Source organism: Narcine bancroftii, chromosome 7 (assembly GCF_036971445.1).
Source record: "Narcine bancroftii isolate sNarBan1 chromosome 7, sNarBan1.hap1, whole genome shotgun sequence".
NCBI lineage: Eukaryota > Metazoa > Chordata > Chondrichthyes > Torpediniformes > Narcinidae > Narcine > Narcine bancroftii.
The window spans coordinates 55,889,105-55,901,231 of record NC_091475.1 but is presented as its reverse complement, the minus strand read 5'-3'; the positions used below and the strand labels follow the sequence as shown (position 1 = coordinate 55,901,231).

Genomic DNA, 12,127 nt, shown 5'->3' with positions numbered 1-12,127 from the left:
AATGTTCCAGCAGACTTTTCCTGCTTTATTAAGCAATGCTCACTGCAATGTAAATGGCTCCCTATAAATCACAGTAATTGTTTCCTTATTTTCAAAAAATGGTGCTATCTCGAACAGGCTGCAATTAACATGACATCTGGTAAAGTGCTGGGTTTGAACATTGATTATCTGAGTGTTCCTCATTATTTAGCAATAATGACGAATGAATAATGCAACCAATCAATGACTAACTTTTGACTTGGAAAGGTCAAATTGGGTACACTTAACACTTATAAAGTACTCAAGTGAAACATTCACAAGTTGATTGAAAAGCTTAAAAGTGCAGAGGAAGTGCAGGGGTGGGGATCCATTCTGAGCTTTCATGCAGAGTGTACTCGCTCCATTTTAAAACGTGGAAGGCCATGTGAGCACTTGAGAGAAATGTCATAGCCAGCTTCAGACCAGCTCTTGGTTTTAGAATCGAAAGAGAGCACGTTGTCTCACAAACTAACTGGAGCTTGATGAGAGCGAGAGCCCTTGAGCGAATTCATGAACATGGAGCAGGTAAATCATGACATCAGCTACCCACCCACTCACCTGATGTGTCATTTTCCAGCTCAAAGTTACAGACAATGCCTACACTTAAACTTGTACCACTCAGCTGTCAGAAGGTATCTAGTGATAGGTCAGTGTTATTAAAAGAGTTTGCATGAACAAAGAGGGCAACTCTGGTTGCTAATTTAACAAATGTTTGGAATTAAGAAAGGCAGGGAATTGAGAGATGCAGAAGTGACTTGGATGGCAGATGGGTGAGGTACACAACGATTGGTGGAATTTTGAGTAATGTAGAGAGCTATCAAGGACTATAACGGTATGCAGATTAGTTACAGATGTAGGCAGAGAAAAGGCAGATAGAGTTATAATTTAGTCAAGTGTGAGGTGTGGCACTTTGGGAGGTCAAATGGAGGAAGGTTTACAGTAAGTGGCAAAACTTTTGACAGCATTGATATATAGAACGACCTGGGAACAAGGGCAGAGATTAAAAGTGGCCATGCAAATCAATGGGAGAATCGGGCAAATTGCATGCTTGCTTTCATTAGGTGGGTACTAAATGCTAAAGTAAAAAAGATATGTTGTAGCTGTACAAATCCTGGGTTCAGCCACACTTTAAATCAATGGTTCTCAATTTTTTTCTTTCCATTCACATACCACTTCAAGTAATCCCTATGTCGTAAGTGCTCTGTGATGGGTAAGGGATTGCTTAAGGTGGTATGTGAGTGGGAAGGGAAGGTTGAGAATCACTGCTCTAGACCCAATTGTTACTGAAATATCTTGCTTGAGAAAAATGGTCATTGGCCCATTTCCTTTGGAGTTATAAAACTGTGCACAGAATGAGCCAATTAGGTAGGATTAAAAGAGTGATTTTCGAACTTTTTCTTTCCACTAACTTACCACCTTAAGCAATCCCTGACCAATCATAGAACACTGATGGCATCGGGATTACTTAAAGTGGTACGTGAGTGGAGTGCTCCTGTTGTGGTCTCCTCTACATTTTGAGACACTGAACACAGACTGTGAGATTGCTTCATTGAACACCTTGGTTCTATCTGCTGCAATAGTGAGATCTCCCAGTGACTGCCCCATTTCCTTGCCTACAAGTCTGTCTGTGAACTTGTGCACTATCAAAGTGAGAGCACTGTAAAGGTTAAAACCTTGTGTTTTTGGTTCTTAGTTAATTTTGTGCCTGTCACTTCAAGAAAGACTATTGTTTGTAGTGTTACCATAGTGACTATGACAGAATATGTCATAATATCTGCACAGATGTAAACTCAAGATAATTTTTTTTAAAAATTCATCTTATTTCTTCTTGTCTATCTCTTTAAAGTTGAATATCGTTATATCTTTAAATATCGCAGAATGCTTTGCTTATTCATCATATGAAAAACTTACCACAAAGTTGTGCACAATGTTTATTTGTTTTATCCATGAATTAACATTACATAAAGCTGCATTTACAAAGTTTGGTTTATTGGATTAATAGGATAGTAATTTGGAATATTGTTGCCACGTTTCGCTCTCTTGTTTTGAAATTAGGGAAGACTAGAACCTGGATAGTGTTGTCGATAACCACCTGCAAATTGGAGGAACAATACCTCGGATTCTGTCTGGGCACCCTTCAAATGGATGGCATTAACATCACCTTCTCTGGTTTCATTACTGTTCTCCCCCCTACCCTTTCTCTCTCCTTTCTCTGTCTTCTTTCCTCCAGGTCTGCATTCATAGAGCCTCCCATGATCAATTCTCACCTTTCTTCTCCTTTCCTCCTAACCATGTTGAATTCTCACCAGATCTGTTGGTCTGAGCACCTCCCCCGTCCTTTTTTTCATTCTCCCAGTTTTTAATTCAACGCCTGTCTGCTTTTTACTCATGCCTTGAAGAAGGGCTCGGGTCCGAGACCTCCGTTATACATATCTATAGATGCTGCGAGACCTGCTGAATTCCTCTAGTATTTAAATTTAAAATTATTTAAATTAAAATTATTACATACAGCACAGTAATAGGCCACTTTGGCCCACAAGCCTGTGTAGCCCAATTAACCTATACCCCTGGTATGCTTCAAAATATTTTTAATACTTCAATGTAATCCACGAGTTGAATTTTATTTTGAGAGGCTAACAGTTCCATTTCCAAAGGGAGACAAAAGCCCATTTCACACTTGCCAGTGATCCCAGGAATTGAACGCCAATCGGCCTTTAAAGTGGCAAATGTGAAAGCACTACTGGCATCATATGACATCATCCCACGCTGGGGATCGCCAGCCTCCGTCCCTCGTACAGTCCCGGGCATCTGCAGAGGTTAGGCAAGTGTGAAATGGGCAATTGCAATGCAGACAAGTGTGAAAGCGCTCAGTGGCCCGGTTAGGAGTGGTCTAGTGTGAAAGACCAAACCCCCATTCCTATCCAGGGACACTGAACAACCAATTTACTGGGATGCAAATGTGCAAGTGTGGTGCGCTGTGGTAACAGCAAGTAAGCACAAAACTCAAAAGATTGTGCAACAAGCTTTATTCCAGTCAAAGTCTGAACACCAATTCATGCTTCGGTGGTTCACATGTGACTGGCTCAGGAGGGGCCGGCTCAGGCCTATATGTGGGTCAGCTGATTGGCAGCCTTCCAGGTGGAGTCAGCCCTTAGGTAGTCTTTCTGCAGGTACAGAGATCGCCCCCTGCAATAGGCTGGTGGTCGTATCATTACAGAAAGGGGAAAAAGATATATTACCAATGTTTCAGGCCTGAATCTTTCTTCAAAAAATGAGCAAAGAACAGGAAATCTCTGAATACAGACAATGCTAGCTGGGGGAGGAATTCAGGCCAGCAAAATGTGTGAATTGGAATATGATATGGGGAGAGGGGAAGGGAAGTTTTCTCATCAGGTCTCCTGCAATCCATTCATTTCATCTTCTTTCTTGCACTTAACTCCTCCCAGCACTGGTCAAAATCGGAATTCAAAAACCAGTTTTTTAAGAAATGAAAAACTCACTTTCTGCAAATCATTGTGACCCTTTTATCAAAATCTAATGCTGGTTATATTCAGTATCAGACAGATAAATGAAGTTGTTTAAAAGACTTCAAAGTTTAATTAAGATATCAAAGAGAACACTGTAATATCTATTTCTGCTAATCAATCTGAAAGCCTAATTTATACAAGATATAATAATCAAAATGCTGATGTTTTAGAAGATGAGGAATGAATATTGAAGGTCGTCTACTGGTCCATTCTCAAATTTAACAACTGATTTACTAATTAATATGGTTACTTGAAAAATTGTTGAACAATTTGCTTCGGATATCTCACAGCATTTTAAGTTCATGGAAGCCGCAGTTTCAGACCTGGGGCCTCCATCATGGTAACGAAGGCCCCAGGCCTGTAATGTTGGTTACCGTTGCCTTCCAATGGATGCTGCATGACCTGGTGAGTTTCTCCAGCATACTGCTGGCTGTATTGCTTAACTTCATTTTTATAACAGATATTGTCCCATCACTTTGCCTGGAATGACGTCAAAGATCAGTTAAAATAATTCATATTTCTGTTGATTATTTACCACGGAAAACATACTGACATTTTTTTGCAAATGTACCATCAGACTGAAAAATAGATGCTGTGAAGAAAAATTTGAACTACATTTTTAAATATTTTATTTACAAGTTGTAAAAATTGATCGTGGCCATTGAAACACATGCTGCCCAATTTTACCCCATTTACCAACCATCCTGTATATTTTGAAAGGGGGGGGTTGGAGGAAAAATTCGGAGCCCCTGGGGAAAATCCACTCAGGTCATGGAACAACATTACAAAATCCTCACAGACAGCATCGGATTCGAACCTAGGTGGCTGGCGCTGTCATGATGTCGTGTTAACTGCCATGCTAACCCTGCCACTAAATTGCTGTTGGTAGCAAAAAAATTGGGTTTCACAGATGAACTCTCAGGATAGACAAGATTAGTGGAAAGGAAGAGAAAAGGGGGTGGGGGGGAAACAAGGGGACTATGAGGTGATTTACAGCATGATAACTAGTGACAGAGTAAAGCAAAGGAAAGGTGAGTGAGGAAGCAGAATGAGGCAAGTGGGAAATCTAAAAGGCTGGAATTATTCCACTGAACGGTGAGGAATGGGGAAGAGTTAAGAGACAATGAAACATTTACACGCTGAGGTTTTCAGGTTATTAATGAGTTACTCGGGGACAATAAATCATTATCTTAAATTAATTACAATTAATTTTCTTTTTGATAAACTTGGATTTTTAACTGTGCAATTTGGCTCTCAGTGCATTAATTGAAAATCCAATTCAATTGTACTCGTATACATAATTATAGGATTCTCATTGAGTCAAACTTGAGGAATGTGGAATTTAAATAAGACATTCATAAAATATGATAGAATCTACTATGAGCCGATGAAAGAATAAACCCTCACCATGATTGAGAAAATAATCGTAAGTTGCAATTTTTCATGAGGGTTCATAATGATTATGATAATACAATTAATTGGATCAGAATTTATTTTCATAAACCAGTCATGAAATTTAGTGTTTTGAGGCAGCATCATGGGGCAAACGTTCATATTACCACCATCTTCCAACATGACAATAAAGAAATAAAAATAATAGAGCACGAAAAGTCAGGCAGTGGTTCATTGATTCTTCAGGAATCTGATGGCAGTGGGGAAGAAGCTGTCCTTGTGCCGTTCTGTGCTCATCTTTACTCTCCTGTACCTTTTCCCCAAAAGTGGCCGAGTTAATAGGACGTGGCCTGGGCGGGTCTTTTAGGATAGGAGCTGCTTTTTTAAGACACCGCCTCTTGTAGATGTCGTCGATGGAATGAAGTCGAGTGCCTGTGATGTCGCAGGTCGTGTTAACACCCCTCTGGAGTTTATTCTTGTTGTGAGAGTTTGTGCCTCCATACCAGGCAGTGATGCAACCAGCCAGAATGCTAGAAGTTTATGAGAGTCTTCGGTGACGTACCGAACCTCCTCAGACACCTCACAAAGTATAGCCGCTGGCGAGCCTTCTTTGTGATTGCATCAATGTGGAGGCTCCAGGACAGATCCTTGGAGATGTTGACACCCAGGAATTTGAAGTTCTTGACCCTTTCCACTACTGAACCCTTGGTAAGGACTGGGTCATGTTCTCCTGACTTCCTCCTAATGTCCACAATCATCTCCTTGATTTTGGTAACGTTGAGCGCAAGGTTGTTTTCATTACCCCATTCAACATGCTGCTCTTTCTCCCTCCTGTTCACTTCTTCATTGCCGTTTGTGATTCTGTTGATAACTGTGGTGTTATCGGCAAACTTGGGGATGCCATTGGAATTATGCCTGGCCACACAGTCATGGGTTTGTAATGTGTAGAGCACTGGGATAAGCACCCATCCTTGCATTGATAATCAGTAAGGAGGAAATGTTGTTTCCAATTCGTACTGTCTGTGGTCTTCTGATGAGAAAATTGCAGAGGAGGGTACAAGAAGCCTAGAGTGTATAGCTTCTTAGCCAGCACTGGGGGAATAATGGTACTAAAGGCCGAGCTGTAGTCGATGAAGAGCAGCCATATATATGAATAGCTGTTTTTGAGGTGATCCAGAGCTTGGAAGGATACTGAAGATTTTGCTTGCTCAATCTTGGTTTATTTTTCAATGCACATAACTCCATAGAGCAGAAGAGTACAGAATTATACATAACTTCAGAATTAATTTGATATTCTTCCTCAGACAGTTTAAAGAAAGAAGAAATCTGGATACCATACACAAAAATGCCGGAGAAACTCAGCAGGTCATACAGCATCGATAATATGTAAAGGGCAGTCGATCATTTGGACCTGGGGGTGGGGGATAAGTGGGAGGAGCACAGGCTTACACATGAAGTAACAGGTGAATACAGGTGAGAGGGTAGAAGATAAAGTCACTGACACATGATTGGGAAAGGGAAGATGGCCCAAGAAATATCACTCTCTGATAGGAGAAAGAAGGGGTGGGGAGATGGAGGAAGGGCAACAGAGGGGTGAGGGGAAGAGAGAGACCGGGGAGAGGGTTCACGGAAATTGGACAAGTCGATATTGATGCCATCTGTTTGAACACTGTCAAGGCAGAATAGAAGGTTGTTCTCCAATTTGTAGGTGGCCTTAACTTGGCAGCACCTAAGCACTCTTGTCAATAATAACCTAACTGAGAAATCCTTGTTGGTAACATGGCATCTCAAATTTCTCATTTTATTTTTGGAGCACAAATTTTTCTCCCCTCATAAAGAGATGCAAAGTTTAAGTTGCTGCTGTAATCTGTATTATTTTACGTTATTTTAAAATAAGCATTTGATTGTTTTAGCAATATTCAGTTTGACCACATTTAGCTATCAATGTTACTTTGCAGCAAATATTACTGTAGTTTAAATTGCACCTGGACACTTCACTCAATCACATTAGGCATGATGAACTGACGTGATGCTTGGAAACTGGTCACGTTGTTATCCTTCACCTGACTTGATTGGCTCTGAAGATAAAATCCACTTCTTTTTGATACCCCTACAAAATGCGTGACCTAACTGTGGAGGAGAATCAAATTGCGACCAGGAATGGCTCTCACTTTGGAAGATTTCCTGCAAACAATGAGATCCCAATACACCAGGGCGTGGGTGTCAAATTTGACTGAGGTATGGGCAGAGAAATATTGATCATTGAAATGATTTGTATGGTTCATTAAGCAGATATATAATTTACACCTGGTAAGCTTGTGGCTTTGCAGAGATTTGACTTTTTTTTTAATTGACAAGAAGTTATTCTATTTCCAAAAAGTGAAGCAGAACATTTTCCTTTGGCAGAAATATTTTTGTCCTTGTTCAGTAAACACAGATATCCTTTTTTTGCCTCCCCATTGACTTGGGGCAAAACATGGAACACGGGTTTGTGATTGTGTCAATTCCAAAAATGAGAGAAATGCCAGGAGCTGAATTATACTTGACCAGATAAGGTTCTAACAAACTGGCTATGATCAGGGAAGTGATTCAGTACTGACAGAGGAAATGAAAATCTGTTTATTTTCTCTGAACTAGGGGGTTAGCAGTATAACTGTAACAGTCAAGTGCCTTTAGAGCTTAAAGCCTAGAAATACAATAATTTGATTGGTTCTTAACATTGTAAAAGTTATTCCAAGTTATTTTGAAGGTGGAGTAAAATTTCATTGGAACTTCAAGTAACAATGCCCGTCAAAGAGGAGATGGACAGATCAGGCTCGGGTGCTGTGTGCCACTTCAATCAACCCACAGAATTCTCGGGGAGGCAAGTTGGTCAGTTGCACACACACCATGACAAAAACAGACGTAGCGGGGGAACACTGGCCAGTCAGAGGCTGGATCTGCAATGACATCACTCCTGTTGTCAGAGGCAGGGAGTGAATATAACAGAGATGGCATTGCAATAAATCAGCCTTTGATCTTGACTCGACAGAGTGTGTTTGTTGTTCTTACTCCTCATTTCGTGTAGTGTGCATGCTACATTGGTGACCCTGCCAGGCCCAACTGGCAGATGGACCCAAAGATGACAGACTAAGCAACTCTCCACTCAGTCTCGCTAAAGGGACCAACATTCTGGGTGTTTCAGTCACACATGTTGTTCTAACAGACCGAGGCCCAGTTCCATCTTCGGCAGATCACCACTGCTGACATCTGCTACTACTATGTAGTGAGTTTGCTCGACCAGGGCACAGCAGCGAGGGTTGTTGATTTCCTATGACAGCCTTCGGAACAAGGCAAATACGGTGTCCTCAAAGAACTACTAACCTGCACTTCTGGGCTACCACGCTACCTATCTGCTGCATTTGGATGGTTTGGGGGGGACAGGGTCCCATCAGGCCTCATGACCAAAATGCTCACACTCGCTGAGGGGCACAGGCTTTGCCTGTTCTTTGAGCAGACTTTCCTGGAGCAGATGCCAGAAGATATCTGACTCTGGCTCACCAACGAGGACTTTGGTGACCCAAGGAAAGATGCAGCCCGGGCAGACGTGCTCTGGCAAGCAAAGAAAGTAAAAGGCGCCTCAGTGGAACAGATTACCAAGCCCGACCCCAGCTGGAAACAAGGCCACAGCAGATGGAGAGGCAAGTGGAACCCACCCCCCACCCAGCCATATTGCTATCATCATCAACAATGGGGTGGGGGGCCCACTGATTCCACCCACCCAGCAACTTTTTTTCCAAGAAACTCCATGGCCAACTGCTGTTAATGGCTGTGATGGTTGGCCAACATGACAGTCTCACGTGTGGGATTCTCTGTCGGAAAGATGGTTCCTCATGGACGTTTGTACCAAAATAAGTGTCCTTCCCCCTCCCCCCAACCACAGGCAGCATGAAGGTAGAGGCCGTGTGGTGATTACTGATGCCTCAATGATGCCACCACATTGGACAGATACCCCGTGCCCCATACCCAAGACTTTACCGCCAACTTACAAGAGGCACGGGTGTTTCCAAAGCTCAGTTTAATCAGGTGTCATCATTAAATCCCAGTGCACCCTAAGGTGCACCCAAAACCACCATAATCCCCCCATTCGGCCTGTTCGAATTCATGAGGGTGCCCTTTGCGCTTAAGAATGCTGCTCAGAGTTTTCAGCAGCTGATGGATGGAGTGGGACGAGACCTTCCATTCGGGTTCATCTACTTGGATGATATCTTTATTGTCAGCCACAACCATTCAGAGCACACGGCCCATCTCAGTCAACTCTTCACACGCTTGCAGGAGTTCAGGCTGACCATCAACCCCGCCAAGTGTCAGTTCGGGCAGGACATGATCAACTTCCTGGGGCATCAGATCGACAGGTACGGGGCAAAACCAGAGAAGGTGGAGGCTGTTCGGCGATTCACGAAACTTTAAAATGTGAAGGGGTTGCAGGAGTTCGCTGGCACGATCAACTTCTACCATCGATTCATACTAGCAGCAGCTCATATCATGTAACCCATTTTAGCACTCATGGTGGGGAAATGAAAGACATTGCCTGGGACGAGCAGGCAAAGGACGCTTTGATTAAAGTCACCTTTTTGGTTCACCCAGGCCAGAGGTACTAATCAACCCTCACAGTGGAGATCTCTAGCACAGCGGTCGAAGATGTCTTCGAACAGTTAACTGATGGACAATGGCAGCCCCTGCCGCCTTTAGCAGGCACCTCCAACACCTGACCTTAAATACTGCGCGTTTGACCAGGACCTATTGGCACTGTACCTGGCGGTCAGGCACTTGCCATATTTTCTGGAAGGCAGACAATTTAAGGTCTTCACAGACCACAAGCTACTAATATTTGCCTTCCACAAAGTGTCTGACCTGTGGTCAGTCAAGCACCAGAGGCACCTTCCCACAAGTCTTGAATCCAACACATCACTTGCAAGAACAACATGGTGGCCAATGCACTCTCCTGTCCTGCAATTGAATCTGTCCATGCCCTATCCCAAGGCAGACTGTTAAACCCTAGCAAGGGCACAACAAGATGACCATGAGATCCTGGCATACTGGACGGTGCTTTCCAGGCTGCAGCTGGATGATGTTGTATTGCCTCCGGCAACTAGACACTTCTCTGTGATGTCTCCATTGGCAAACACTGCCCCACCATCCTGGCATCATGGAGATGGAAATTCTTCGACATGGTGCACAGCCGGGCGCATCCAGCCATCAGAACTATGGTAAAGATGGTAGCAAGCAGGTTCGTCTGGCACGGCTTCCACCAGCAGGTCAGTCACTGGGCTAAGACCTGCATGCTCTGCCAGGCATCCAAGATGCAAACCCCCACTAAAGCATCTCTCAGACTTTTGAGCTAGCATGGCATAGGTTCTGCCACATCCGTGTCAATATCGAAGCCGCTACTGGTTTTCTTTGGGGTGAGATACCTCCTCACTATGGTTGACTGCTCCACGAGGTGGCTGGAGGCGGTCCCAATGACCACGGAGACATGCGCCAGGACAGTAATCAACACCTGGGTGTCCAGGTTCAGAGTCCTGGAACATCTCACCTCCGACAGGGGAGTGCAGTTTACCTCCGGACTCTGCTCAGTGCTGGCCAAACAGTTGGGAATCCAACTCCACCACACCACAGCCAACGGGTTGGTGGACTGGTTCCACAGACACATAAAAGCAGCCCTGATGGCCCAGCTCAAGGGGCCCAACTGGGTGGATGAATTGCCTTGGGTCCTTCTGGGGATGCGCATCATGCCGAAAGAGGACTTTAATGCCTCCATAGCAGAAATGGTTTACGGCTCACCCTTGGTCCTGGGGGAGTTCTTGGCCATTGACAAGGATCTAGAAACCCTCACTGTTACACTGAAACTGCTGAGGAAAGACTGGGTACCCTAGCCCCTCCATACGCCCTGCCACATGGCTAGCTTAAATCTTTAGTCCCCAAGGACTTGTACACCTATGAATTTTATTTTTTCAAAGGGGAGCACACCGGGTACCCCTCAAACGGCCATATGAGGGGCTGTACAAGGTTGACAGGCACAATGGTGTGTAAATTGGAAATTGACGGCAAAGACCTTCACCCTCGACCGCTTGAAACTGCCCCATGTAGACATGAGCTCGTCAGTTGAGACTCTGCCCCTGCGATGCAGAAGTAGGCCACCCTATGCTGGTTCTGGGGTTGGGCCGTGTAGAGGCCAGGTTCACCGGTGATCGCGGGGGCCCCACAGGGACCAATGGCTGTCGTCCTGCGTGACCTGCATGGTGGGAAATGGCAGGAACACCGGCCAGACAGAGGCTGGCACTGAGATGATGTCACCACTGTTGTCAGAGGCAGGGAGTGAATATAAACAGAGCTGGCAGTGCAATAATCGGTCTTCAACCTCGACTCGACTGTGTATCGTTCTTAATCCAGACTTTGCGTAGCACGCACTTCACAACCAGACGTCCACAATCGCCTATTTACTACAGTCCGCTCATTGCCATTAACATGAAAAGACTGCAACGTTATCTGAATTTGAAAAATTGAATAATTGGAGAGAGCTGACAAAGAAAAAGTATAAAATTGTCAATAGTATGCATAAATCATTATGTGCTTTATAAATGAAAATCGCACACCAAGGGAAAATCAAAGGAACACTGCAGGCTTCCACTCAGAGTGTGTCCTTCTCCTTAAATGAATGCTGAAAGGTCATCACATATTATCTTGTGCCATGCAGAAGTAATGCACATTAAGGTATTGTCCTGTGGTTCTTCAGAACTGCTTCCTGCCTTTGTCTTTGCAGGATTTGAAAGGAGCAATTCTTGACAGGTGATGGGTATTTTGGATTACCTGAGAATAAATTGTTTTCCCACATGCGCTGGCTTCCAAAACTCACTATTTGCACAGTTAATGAATTAAATCTTTTCTTGTTTATAAAATGCATTGACTACTTGGATAATATCAATGCATTTCAAGCATCCTGTCCATTCCAAAGAGATTGACAAATTCTTCTTTGCTTCCTTGGATCCGTACAATTGTTAACTAGATCAGAGATTTGTTTAAGCAAGTGAAGAATTTTGATTGTGGTGCATTGATGAACTGTGAACTTGTGACTCGTATCAAGAGAGAACGCTTGAGAATATTCAAATGTAAAGATTTGCAGAAATTACAATTTTATTTTCCAGCACTGA

At 43.6% G+C, this 12,127-nt stretch overlaps 1 long non-coding RNA gene across 1 annotated transcript; it reads left to right on the top strand.

Annotated features, from left to right (window-relative positions):
- Positions 1–344: 344 nt before the first annotated feature.
- Positions 345–7,960, top strand: LOC138739854 (uncharacterized). Its single transcript, XR_011342483.1, has 2 exons — positions 345–543; positions 7,687–7,960. It is a non-coding gene; the product is annotated as an uncharacterized lncRNA (long non-coding RNA).
- Positions 7,961–12,127: the final 4,167 nt, after the last annotated feature.